The sequence below is a fragment of the Sciurus carolinensis genome, chromosome 2 (assembly GCF_902686445.1).
Source record: "Sciurus carolinensis chromosome 2, mSciCar1.2, whole genome shotgun sequence".
Taxonomy (NCBI): Eukaryota; Metazoa; Chordata; class Mammalia; order Rodentia; family Sciuridae; genus Sciurus; species Sciurus carolinensis.
Window position 1 is genome coordinate 23,249,769 of NC_062214.1, and position 14,012 is coordinate 23,263,780.

A 14,012-nucleotide genomic window follows, 5' to 3' on the forward strand; every position below is an offset into this window, starting at 1 on the left:
AGCAATTGTAGCCATTTTAACTAGCTCTTCCCTTTGCCCACCCCAATTTTAAAATTAGCTCATCACATAGATCGTAACCCTGAGCTCTTCCAATCAGAGCAAGAGGCAGTGCTGCCTTAGGGATAAAAACAGGTGGACTCCCCACCAAGTGTGCTTGCTTACCAGACTGTTTTGGGTAGCACGCCCTTCTGCACAAGTAAAGTTTGCCTTGCCAGCTACTTCTGAGTACGTGTTTGAGTCCTTGAGGCACCCTGGTATTTCTAACAGTTTGAAGTTATTTGTAGCTAAATTTCTGATTAGTGGCAGCAGGATGATAAGGTCCAGGATGTGGCCAGCAGAGTCGGGGAGCTGAAAGGAAGTGTCGGTGAAGGCCATCCATAATCAGGAGCACAGGAAGCTGGAGTTCGAGGTGAAGGATGGGTGGAGCTCACGGATGACAAATCAGAAGGGACAGGAGGAACGTGGGGCAGGAGCTAAAGTCTCCAGTGAATGAAGAGAGGCTGACAGAAACAGCGAAGCAGTGGAGGGGAGTATGAACGAATAGCTGGAACCCAAAAGAGCTGTCCTATTGACGTGGAGAGGAAGAATGTATCAATCAGGGTCAGTTTCATCGCAAGGGACAAAAAATAATTCTGCCTGTAAGGATCCCATTTCATGACAAGCCTGTTCGTCTTCAGCCTGTCCTTCCATTATCATTATTTGTGAGTCCGTGGGTGTTGCTGGGGATCAAACCCAGGATCTCACACATGCCAGGCAAGGGCTGAACCACTGAGCTAAACCTTCAGACTCATTATTATTTCTTTTTCCAATATTGGAGACTGAACCCAGGGCATCAGCATGAATGCTAGGCAAGTGCTCTACCGCCGAGCTATAGCTCCAGCTCTTTCTATTTTTTATTTATTTGGAGAAAGGGCCTTGCTCAGTTGCTGAGGCTAGCCTTGAACTTGCCCTCTTCCTATCTCAGTCTCCTGAGTAGCTGGGATTACGTTGTGAGTCACCACATCTGGTATCTCCCCTTACTCTTGTAATGAGATTTGTGGGTTTTTTTCTCATTGATTTATATTTGTACTTTATGTATTCTGGATATGAGATTTTGATCAGATATACATCTTGCAAATATCTTCTTTCAGTCCATGGCTTGGTTTTTGCTTTTAAATGAACACTTACTAATTTTTGCCAATGTTATGGGTGTGGAATTATTTTTGGTTTTAATTTGTGTTTCTCTGATTAAGGGTGGGTAAGGCAGATGTCCTTTGCCAACCAGAGCAATCCACTACTGGACCTTTTCCTTCTTTTTTGACTCCCATGCCTAGCGGAGATTCTGTACTCAATAAAGTTTCAAGACACTTGATAAACTGATTTCATGGTGACACCCACCCCAAATAATAATTCAAAATGGAATGCCTACTATATATGGGACACTAGAGAAGAACTGATATTTTATTTCCTGGTTTAATAAGGACTGTTTTTTTTTTTTTTTGCGGTGCTGGGGACTGAACCCAGGGCTTTGTGCTTGCAAGGCAAGTGCTCTACCAACTGAGCTACATCCCCAGCCCCAGGACTTGTTTATTTTGAGAAAAAAATGTCCCAAACTTTAGGCTGTTCACAAAAATAACCCACAATACCAACAAATAAAGACTATTACACTAATGATTCTTCTAAAGGATGCATTTAACATGCCAACTCTCATTCACAAAAATACACTGTTACATTTGTGTTGAACAGCCCCACACTGGAATATTATGTGGGGAATAACACACATACCTCTAACTCAAAACTGCTCTCAGGTGCTACAACTAAATGAGATTGCCTTTGCAGTTAGGGAAGCAACTACTGAAATCATGTATGAATGGAAAGAACTGTACTGAATGGAAAGATTATTTTGGAGACAGTTGATAAAAACCATACATCCTTTTTATTGTTAAGTCATAAAGAGGTATCAAAATTAAAAGCAAAAATTACAGGGTAAGACTTAACAAAACTACTAGGAGCGTCAAAGGAAGTGAAATTGGGACTAGACACAGGGCAATATGAATTAATGAACATGGGAAGGACGAAGATAGGGAGAACAGTGAGCATGTGCTGAAGACACTGAGGGAGAGGAGCTGGTGAAATTTTGATCTTAGACAAGGGCCTAGGTAAAGAAATAATGGGATAAGATTTCTAAACCCCACTATGTACTTCAGAGTCATCCTTGCTATTGAAGCTGTCTCTGTCATCCTCTCCTTCCTCTGCCTCTTTTTCATCATCCTTGATCAACTCCAGCTGGTTGTCCCCCATCTTCATTACCATCATCATCCAGTAGGCCCCCTCCCCCGCAGTCATCTGCACCCCCCTCAGACTCCATCTTCACATTAGTTCCATATTTCTTCAGTGAGCGGTTGCTCTGCTCCTCTTCCGATTGATCATTCTTCATCTCTACTGCTTGCTTGCTCTGCTCCTTTTCAATTTTTTCCAGGCTTTCCAGAAGAGAATCCACTTTTTGTTTTATTTGGGTCAGTTCCTTCTTCATGGCCTGAAGGTCATCTCCTTTCAACTTTCCAGACTTAGATGAAGATCCCTGCCGTGAACTCTTAGAATTGAAGCCACTTTTGCCCTTCGGGAGGTGTTTCCTGATACACGCTGGCGTTTAGAGGGCACGACAGCCCTAGTAATAGGAGGAGGAGGAGGAGGAACACGTGCTGGGTAACTGTACATCCTGACATAATAATGACGTTGAAAATCATAGTCCAAGTCAAAAGAGGAGCTGAGTAGAGGGGACGGAGAAGGGTGTTCTGGTGCTGACCCCTACATCTCTGCTGCAGATCCTTTCACACCTGCTTTTCCTCTGTTCACGTTTGCTTTGCAGCCAGATTAATATCTAAAACCTGGCCGGCAATCATTCTGCCATCCTCTCCAGCTCAGTAGCCCGGGCGTTTCTCTCATTAACATACTGGACGAAGGCAAAGCCCTTGTGGACAGAGCAACCCACAATTTTGCCATACTTGGAGAAGATTGCCTCCACATTAGACTTCTTGACCACCAGAGTGTTGAGATTCCCAATGAACATACGGGAATTCGTGGAGCGTGGATCAGTCTTGTTGGTAACGTTGCTAGCCATCGTGATTGATAAGGTTCCTCACAAAGGCGCAAGAATGTAGCTGAAGATCAAAAAAATCTCACTCAAGCAGAGTTCCACTAACTTATCTATTTCAAGCGATTTGTAACCAGGAGGCGGGAGGGAGAAGAGATTCCATTCTGAATCTCCTACTCCCAGATTCTATGAGAAGAAGCCGACCACTGCTTGAAGTGGGCAGGGCAGCCACAACTGCTCAGCCTTCGTCTCTTCACAAAATCAAGAACTGATATTCTTGATTTCATTTCTCCTTCTCAACGGCCCTAGGAGTTCACACATGTGTTCCTCTTTCCAAAGGTCTCTTGGAAACCCAGACAGTCTGCTCTGCCTTAGATCCTGGTCAAGTGATGTGTAATGGGTTGAATGGTGGTGCCTAAAGAGGTAGATCCACATCCTAACTCCCAGAATCAATCTGTGACTGTCAACTAAAGAAGACCTTTGTAGATCTAATCAAGTTAAGGATCTTTTTTTTTTTTTTTTTTTTTTTTTTTTTGGCACTGCAGATTGAACCCAGGGGCAATTAACCACTGAGCCACATCTGCAGGTGCCCTGCCTTTTTTGTATTTTTTAAATTTAGAAACAGGGTGTCACAGGGTGAGTTGCTTAGTGCCTTGCTTTTGCTGAGGCTGGCTTTGAACTCACGATCCTCCTGCCTCAGCCTCCCAAGCTGCTGGGATTATAGGTGTGCACCACCACACCCAGCTAATTATGGATCTTGAGATGAGATCATCCTGGAATTTTAGGTGGGTCCTAAAACTGATAGTAAGTATCCTTATAAATAGATACACATAGGAGAGACACAGGGAGAGGAGGACATGTGACGATGGAGGCAGAAATTGGAGTTATTAAGCCACAAGCCAAGGAACCCCTGGAGCCACCAGAAGATAGAAGATGCAGAGAAGAATTCTTCTCCAGATTCTTTGGAGGGAGCATAGCCCTGCCAGTACCTTGATCTTGACCTTCTAGCTTCTAGGACTGTAAGAAAAGGAATTTCTGTGGTGATTTTTTGTTTGGTTTTTGGGGTTTGTTTTTGGTTTTGGTACTGGGGATTAAACCCAAGAATACTTTACCACTGTGCCCTTTATATTTTTTGTTTTTTTAAATACATATTTTTTAGTTCTAGGTGGACACAATACCTTTATCTTACTTTTATGTGGTGCTGAGGATCCAACCTAGGGCCTCACACATGCTGGGCAAGTGCGTTACCACTGAGCCACAACCCCAGCGCCTTATTTTTTATATTGAGACAGGATTCACTAAGTTGCTTAGGGCCTCAATAAGTTGCTGAGGCTGGCCTTGAACTCTTGATCCTCCTGCCTCACTCTCTGGAGCTGCTGGGATAACAGGCGTGCACCACCACACACAGCAAATTTCTGCTGTTTTAAGCCATCAGTTTCAGGTTGTTTGTTGCAGCAGTCCAAAAACACGAACTCATGAGGGTTGTGGAGCAGGAAGAGGAGAGGAGGGAGAGTGGACTTCCCTGCTGAAGCTCATGGACCTCTATCACTGACCACTGCGTGATAATTTCCTCCCCTCTCCCCTCAGCTCACTTCACTGCTGACTCAACAGATGTCTTGTCATTCCTGGAACGTGTCAGGCACATTCTCACCTCAGGTTCTTTTTTCTTGTTGTCGTCTCTGCCCAAAGTGTCTTGCCCCAGACACACATGGAATACTCCGTTCTCTGCCCTTCATGGAGGCCTCCCTGACCTCCTCTCTTAGGAATCTCCCCCACCCCATTTATTTTTCATAAATCAAAATTTCAGGTGTCACCACCACCTGCTGTTACACCATCACATACATATATGTGCATTAATATATATGTGTATATATAAATGTCCCCCAATAGGGCTTTCAAGATCATAAGAGATAATACAGCTTCTGCCTGGTTCTCTCTGGATGCTTGCCCTTGGAACTTGAGCTACCATGATATGAGGAAACCCAAGCCACGTGAAGAGGTCATGTATAGGTTTCTGCTAATGGTCTCAGGTGAGGTCCCAGATGACAAAGCATCAACAGGCAGACAGTCAAGTGAGGAAGGGTTTTGTTTGTTTGTTTGTGTTGGGGATTGATTGAATCCAGGGACTGTTAGCCACATCCCCAGCAATTTTTTTTTTTAATTTAAAGACAGGGTCTCACTGAATTTCTTAGGGTCTTACTAAATTGCTGAGGCTGACTTTGAACTCACAATTCTCCTGCCTCAGCCTCCCAAGCTGCTGGGATTACAGCATAGGCCATCGCACCTGACTTCTCATGAGGAAGTTTGAAGACAAGTCTAGACCAGCTGCCACCTGACTGTAACCCTGTAAGAGACCAAAGGGAAGACTACTCAGCAGAACCAAATCAACCCCCTCAAAACCAAAAGTTAATAATAATAAACTATTGGTGTTGTTTTCTATCACTGAGAATGGGTGATTTATTAGGCAGCAATGGATAACTCGTACCAGGGGAGAGAATTATCCACAATCAGCCTCAGACCACCATAGGGAGGGGATGCCAATCTTTGTCTTCTTGCTGAACACTCCTCATCTACCCCTAGGAACTCAGAGCACAATCCCCATTATCTGTTCCTTCACGGCAAATGATCTTTGGGAGCCCAGTGAGGTAGTGCATGCCTATAATCCCAGCAGCTCTGGAGGCTGGGTGAAGCAGGATTGCAAGTTTGAGGCCAGTCTCAGCAACTTAGCAAGACTCTGTTTCTAAATAAAATATATAAAAGGGCTGGGGATGTTTCTCAGTGGTTAAGCACCCCTAGGTTCAATCCCTGGTACTAAAAAAAAAAAAAAAAAAAAAAAAAGTATAATGATCCCAGCCCTGACTTTCACAGAGAGGCTATGAGTTATCATCCCAGGTACCTCAGTTTAAGGGGTTACTGTCAATAGCTTACATATTAGGATCCAGATTGCCAACTAGAACCACACAATGTCCTAAAAAGATCTTTTAGGATCATTTTGTGCGGCCTTCTCCATTATAGAAGGGGAAACTGAAATATTAATTATTAACACAATCCTGGCACCTGTAAGTGCCTATGAACATGAGCATGTGAGAGGAAGGAAAGGGAAACAGGCAGAGTTGGACACAGAATCCAACCTTTTCTTACTTTTGTCTGAAAAGATGCATCCCAGGCACTCTTGCTCCTCTGCCCCTCTGTCCCTGTCTCCATGTCCCCTACCAGGTGACTCCTCCACCCAAGCACCCTGTTTGGAATGAGCTTCAGTATGTATACCTCATGCTTGGAATGCCAGACCTGGCTGATTTGCCTCCCTAGAGACCCACTCCACCCTCCCAAGAGAGCTTCTCTTAGGACAATTCTTCACAAATAAGAAGGATTTGATTAAAAACACAACCATGGCTCGCCAGGATGAGCCACACCCTGGGAGGATCTGCAGTCCCTGGGGTGGTTATTGGAATGACGGCCTGAGAAACTCTCACTGCGGTTCCGGCACCTCGGCTTTCTCTCTCAGGGCGACAAAGGAATGAAGTCATCACAGGAGCAATGGGCAGGCTTCCAGCCCCTCCATTCCCTCTCTCCCTTCCCTTCTGTATTAGATTTCTAGGGTTACTGAAACAAAGCACCATGAATCTGGTAGTTTAAAACAACAGAAATTTTTTTCTCTCACAGTTCTTGAGGCCAAAAGTCCAAAATCAAGGTATTGGCCAAGCTGGTTCCTTCTGGAAGTTCTGAAAGAGAATCTGTCCCATGTTCTTCCAGTTCTGGTGCTTGCTGTCAATGCTTGGCATTCATGGCTTGTGGATTCGTAACTCTAATTTGCCTCTCTCTTCATCAGGTAGTCTTTGCTGTGTCTGTCTTCATTTTTTTTTTTTGCAATATTGAGATTGAAACCAGGGGTGCTTTACCACTGAACCACACACATAACCTTTAGGACTCAGTCTGGTTAAGTTGCCCACCCTGATCTTGAACCTGTGATCCTCCTGCCTCAGCTTCCCAAGTAGCTGGGGTTATAGGCATGGGCTACCATGTCTAAATCCCTCTCCTTCTCTTGTAAGGACATTTGACATCAGATTTAGGGTCCACTCTAATCTAGAATGATCTCATCTCAAATTACAAAATCCTTTTTCCAAATAAATTAATATCTGCAGATGTGAGGAAGACATACTTCTGGGGAAAAGGGTCACTAACTCACAATGCCATCTTTGCCCATATATCCAGAATAAGGTCTAGGAAACAATCCTGGTTCCTGGAAATTGGCAGTGGCGGTTGTTCCCGGAGTGGCCCATCCCTATCTACCCTACCTTTGCCTGGGCAGGTTCAAATTCAATAGATAGAGAGCAGGAAATGAGAGGGAACCTCCTGACATCAGCAAGAAGTGGCAGCTGGCAGCAGGAGGAAGATAGGTAAATTAAAACCAATTCAGGAATCCAGAAAGCCTGGAAATGTAAGGAATCCCACGGAAACCACACCAGATATGGGATATCACATAAAGGAGTTTATTAAGCAAACAGAGTGTCTCCCTGCAGGGTAAGAGAGAAAATGAGAGGAAAAGAAAGAGAATGAGAAAGGGCACGCACAAGAAAGTGTGAAAGCCAGGAGGATAGAGAAAGTGAGTAGGAAAGACAGAAGGATGAGAAAAGATGGCGGGTAGCTACAGTAAAGCAATTGAATTCCGTGGGGCTAACAGGGGACCAATATCGGAGAAGGATACTTGCAAACTGACTAATGAACCAATAGCTAGCTAGGATGTTCACAGATTGACAAGTGGTTGGGAGGCGGGGAAAATGGCTGCACGGGAAAGGTCAGGGGGAGTAGCTTTGTACATTACAGGAAATTTGGGGACATTTAGCATAGGGGCAAAGAACTCAGTGGGTGCTCATGCAAATGAGAGTGATAACCTATGTTCATTGGGATGATTCTAGGCCATTGAAAAAACTTTATCAAGGATTAGGTTGACATACAATTGGAATGGCCCTGGTGGTGGGGTTGGGGGTGGTGGTGTGGACAGATATTGGCCTGGAGAGCTTGTATGTCATCTAAAGAGGGCAGCTAACAGTCATCTTGCTCATTCATTGCTATGTAACAATGAAGGCCAAGTTGTCATGTCTTCTGATAATTTTTTTCGTTCCAGGCATTGAACCCAGGGTACTGAACCACTAAGCCACATCCCCAGTCCTTTTTAATATTTTATTTAGAGACAGGTCTTGCTGAGTTGCTTAAGGCCTCACTAAATTGCTGAGGCTGGTTTTGAACTTACAATCCTCCTATCTCACTCTTCTGAGCTGCTGGGATTAGAGGCATGCACCATCACGCCCGGCTCCCTTTTATTTTTTATGTTGAGACAGGGACTCACAAAGTTGCTGAGGCTGGCCTTGAACTTGCGATCCTCCTGTCTCGGCCTCCCAAGTTGCTGGGATTACAGGTGTGTGCCACTTTGCCCTGCTCAGCATCTACTTTTTAAGGAGATTAAAGAGCTTAGAATTGTGGAGAGCATAGGAAGTACTCAATAAATGGTAATTAGTATCATTATACTATCATTATATCTCCTGTGGCTACCAGCGTCCAGAACAGAAGGTTCCCTAGGTGAAGGTTCTTCAAACAAGGCAAAGACCATTTATCAGCTAGGTCCACCAAACTTCCTTGAAGCTTCGCTTGTTCTTCTGTGGGAGGGAACCATAAAATGCATTTCACTTGTCTCCAGGGCAGCTGGGAGGTTTGAAGATCAGCCACCCAAATGCCACCCCTTCGGAGGGATTTGGACTAGCAAGGGCTGGAGCCAAAGTTGGGAGTAGGGTGCCCTCCCCTGGCAGAATGGGGTAAAAGCGACTCTAGTCTGACAAAAGGTTAACCTGGAAAGTCCGGGGTGCTAAGAGGATGGAGTGCTGTCAGGACAAGGTACTATCAGCAAACGGAGACAGGCAGAGAGGCAGCTGGGCAGCAGGCTGGGGAGGGGCCTCTTGCAGCTCCCCAGTTTAGAGCCCCTGCCTCCCTTTTTGTCTGCCGAGCTCTTTCTTGTTCCAAGGACATTCCCGACACCACCATACCCTCTTCAGACTGACCCAGGTCTCCTGTTATGAGCTCTCAGTTTGTGTGCGTTTTGCATACTTCTGTGGGGTTATCATCTGAGAAATGAGGGTGAGTGGAAGCATCCCCGGCCATTTCATTCCTAGGGTCCCTGCACCAGGTTCTAGCAGATGTTAGAATAAAAGAATTGTGGAAACCCAGCAGGCTCGAGTGGGAAGTGACCCCAGAGACCATCTGGCTCCATCAGGTAAGGCTCCAGTCTTTGTCGGGACATTAGAAACTCGAATTCAGGGAATCCACTATCTCAAGGACATCCAGGACTGTGGGCTGAAACCAAGAGTCCTGGGTAGCCATCCGGGAACATTCATTCATTCCACAAATGTGTGCTTTCTGTGTACCAGACACTGAGTTGAATATTGGGGATGCAGCAGCTATCCCCAAACGAGACACATTCCTTAACTTCCTGGAAGTAGTGGGACAGACATAACCAGACAATTTCCATATAATGAAATTTATACCTCATACATCTCATGTGCATATTCAGACACTTGCCCTTACACCTACACATACCCATTTTGCAGGTGGAAAGTTTGAAGCTCAGAGAGAACACGCGGCTGGTGAGGAACAGTCTCCTATTGGATGAGTCTGGAGAACTCCTCCAGAGGCGAGTGGGTGGGTGGGTGGGCGCGGGCAGCTCCTGGAACTCCAACTGCCCGCTCTTCAACCACTGCACAGCAGTCGGGGATCAGAAGAGCTCCGGAGAAAGGGAGTCTTGTTCCAAGATCTCTATGAAGTTTTCCGCCTAGTGGTGACAACCGGGAGGACCCAGGGGTCTGGGGGGGTCTGGAGGGAGGGGCGTGGGCGAAGGAGGGAGGAGACACTCGGTTAGGGGCGGAGCGGTAGGGAGTCCGCCCAGAGCTTCACAGTCCCGCCTCCTGCGCCGCAGCCGGCGTCCTCTGCACCTGGACCTCAGGCCTCCACCAGGGAGCCCCCCCAATGGTTTGCGGTGAGAGGCTGGACCGCGGTAGGTTGAGCTCGGTGCTGCAGCCGCCCTCAGGGCCCCGCAGCCAATGGGCGGGCTCCTGCCTTCTCCGCCCCTCGGCGCGGGTGTGTGCAAAAGCAAACACTAGAAGCTCAGGTGCAAAGGGCGAGGCGAACGCCGGCGACCCTCTGCTCACGGTTTTCAGGGCTCTGTGCCCTGCCCAGAGGCGTCATTGGAGCCCGGATTGGGAGAAGAATCGTCTGAGTCTGACAGTTACTTGTTCACTGCGCCTTCAGCGGAGTGGATTCCCGCCTCTCCCTGACAGGAAGCATTGTTAGCTGTTCCTTGTGTATCTGGCTTGATATATATATATATATATATATATAATATATATATATTTATATTTATTTGCATACATAAGCAAATACCTGTTTATGTGTTCTTTTTTTATTTTACACAAATAATAGCATACTGGGCATAGTGTTCTAAATGTTCCCTCCCCTTCTTCATGTAACATTAGATCCTGAAAACCGTTTCATATTTTTTTTTTTTCTTTTTTTGTGGTGCTGGGGATTGAACCCAGGGCCTTGTGCTTGCGAGGCAAGCACTCTACCAACTGAGCTATATCCCCAGCCCCAAACCGTTTCATATTAATAAACATCTTTAAAAAGGCGGCTTCAATATTCCTGGGTGTAGACTGTATCATTATTTAATTAACAAGTCTTCTACAGAAGACTTCTAATGAAGACAATTAGGCTGTTTCCATTCTCCCCCACCCCTCACTGGGGATTGAACCCAGGGGCGCTGAACCACTGAGCTACATCCCCAGTTTGTGTGTGTGTATGTGTGTTGCTGAGGATTGAACCCAGGGCCTTGTGCATGCAAAGGAAGCACTTTACCAATGAGCTATATCCCCAGCCCCCTTTTTATATTTTATTTTGAGACAGGGTCTCACTCAGTTGCTCAGGGCCTTGCTAAATTGCTGAGACTGGCCCGGAACTTCTGATCCTCCTGCTTTGGCCTCCCAACTGCTGGGATTACAGGTGGGCCCCACCACCAGGCCTATTTTCAATCTTTGAACTTTAACGTCATTTCACTCACATGTGCGTACACTTTTTGGAACAAATTCCTGAAAGTGGAACTGCTTGGTCAAAGGGTATGTGAGCCTGTAATCTTGTTAGATATTACCAGAGTATTGTTTATGAGGTTTTCAGAAGCAATGTATGAGGGGGGCTGTTTCCCCACAGTCTCATCAGTAGAGTGGACACTTTGAAATCTTTATCCATCTAATAGTAAATTTAAAAAGAAAATAGATTATTCCTTCCCTAAACCACAAAGAGAACCTGGACTTCCAGCCTCATGTTGCACAAATAAGTCACCCTTCCCTGTCATGTTTCTGTCATTGTTTCCTTTCCATTATATAAAAGGGTCAAACGAACAAGAAGTAATAGAATCCTAAATGTGTATGCACAAAACAACAGAATTACAAAATAAGTGAAGCAAAATCAACAGATTGAAAATAAGAAATAAATCCACAATTGTAGTTGGAGGCACCAACACCCCATTCATCAATTGACAGAACAACTAGATAGAAAATCAAGTATATAGAAGAACTCAACAATACTATTGACCAACAGTATCTAATTGCCACTACCCAACAACAGAATACACATTTGCTTCAAGTATTTGAAAAACATATACCAAGACTGACCACATCCTGGGTCATAAAACAAAAACAAACTGAAAAGAACTGAAATCATATGGAATGTGTTCTCTGACCACAATGGAATCGATCTAGAAACTAGTAATAGAAAAATAATAGGAAAATCTCCAAACCCTTGAAAACTAAACAATACATTTCTAGTCTTTTGTTTTTTTATTTTGGGTACCGGGGATTGACCCATGGGAACTTTACCACTGAGCCATGTCCCCAACCCTTTTCATTTTTTTATTTTGAGACAGGATCTTGCTAAGTTGCTTAGAGTCTCATTAAGTTGCTGAGGTTGGGCTCAAATTTACATCCTCCTACCTTGCTGGGATTACAGGGATGTGCGACACTGTGCCCAGCTAAATGACATGTTTCTAAAGTTTATAGGTCAAACAAGAAGTCTCGAGGGAAATTTAAAAATCCATTGAACTGAATGAACATGGAACCAAAACATATTAAAAATCTGTGCTAAAGTGGTGCTGAGAGGGAAATTTGTACTACAAATATATATGTTAGAAAGGAAGAAAAGTGGGGCTGGGTTGTGGCTCAGCGGTAGAGCACTTGCCTAGCATGTGTGAGGCACTGGGTTCGATTCTCAGCACCACATACAAGTAAATAAATAAAATAAAAGTCCATCAACAACTAATAAAATTATAAAAAAAAAAAGAAATGAAGAAAAGTTAGGGTGGGGCTTTAGCAAAATGCTAGAAGGGCTACATATCAAGTGCAAGGCCCTGGATTCAATCTCCAGCACCAAGAAAGGAAGAAAGGAAACAAAGAAAAGAGGATCTGGTCTAATACCTAGGTGTACATTAGGCAAAGGGGAATGAAGGGAAGGGAGCGGGGATAGGAATAGGAAAGTCAGTGGAATGAATCTGACATAACTTTCATATATATATATATATTCCACAGGGAATCTCAACTTTGTGTACATCCACAAGATTGGGATCCTAATTAGAATAAGATATACTCCATGTTTGTATAAATGTCAAAATAGACTCTACTGTCATATGTACCTACAAAGAACAAATTAAAAAGAAAAAGTAGAAGAAGGAAAGTCTCAAGTGAACAATCTAAACTCCCACCTCAAGCACACAGGAAAAGCAGAGCAGAATAAACTCAAAACAAGCAGAAGGAAGAAAATAATAAAGAGTAGAAATCCATGAAGTTGAAAACAAAAACAATAGAGAAATTCAATGAAACAAAGAACCAGTTCTTTGAAAAGATCAATACGATTGACAAACCACTATGAAGATTGACACAATAAAAAGAGAAAAGACACAAATAACCAGTACCAGGAATGAAACAGATATCACCAGTAGATCTGCAGATATTAAAAGAATAATAAAGAGTTGAGCATAGTGGTCCACACCAGTAACCCTGGGGCCTCTGGAGGCTGAGGCAGGAGGATCACAAGTTCAATACAAGCTTGGGTGACAGCAAGACCCTGTCTGAAAATAAAATATAAAAAGATCAGAGAATGTAGTTCAGTGGTAGATCACCCCCCTGCTCCATTCCTAGTACCACACATGCAAAATAATAATAATAATAATAATAATAGGACCACCACAACTCTATGTACATCTGACAACTTCAACAAAATGAAGCCCAGAACAGGGGCATGCACCTGTACCCATCCCCTTGAAAGGTTGAGACAGTAACATTGCAAGTTCAAGGCCAGCTACAACAGTTCAATGTGGTTCAAAGCAACTTGGTGAGACCCTGTCTCAAAATAGAAAACAAAAAAGACTGGAGATGTAGCTCAGTGGTGAAGCACCCTGTGTTAAATCTTCAGAACAATAACAGCAAAAGAACTCCTTGAAAAACACAGACTACTATAAACTCACCCAAGGTGAAATAGATGATCTGAGTAGTCCTGTAACTATTAAGGAAACAAACTTTATAGTTTAAAACTCTTCAAAAAAGAAATGTCCAAGCCCAGATAGTTTCACTGGTGAATTGTACTAAAGATTTAAAGAAGAATTAAGTTCTGTACAATCTCTTCTAGAAAATAGAACAAAAAGAACAAGTGAGGTTTATTTTAAGGATGCAAGTCTTGGAATACATACATTTATGTGTGTGTGTATGTGTGTGTGTGTGTGTGTGTGTGTGTGTAAAACTGTTCTCTTTTTGGTACTGGGGATGGAACCCAGGGGTGCTCTACCTCTAAGCTACATTCCCAGATCTTTTAATTTTTTATTTTGAGACAGGGTCTCACTAAGTTGCTGAGG

The 14,012-nt window shown here is 44.1% G+C and overlaps 1 pseudogene; it reads right to left on the bottom strand.

The window, feature by feature from the left end:
- Positions 1–1,917: 1,917 nt before the first annotated feature.
- On the bottom strand, positions 1,918–3,264 carry LOC124977369 (heterogeneous nuclear ribonucleoproteins C1/C2-like; annotated as a pseudogene).
- Between the last annotated feature and the right edge of the window lie 10,748 nt (positions 3,265–14,012).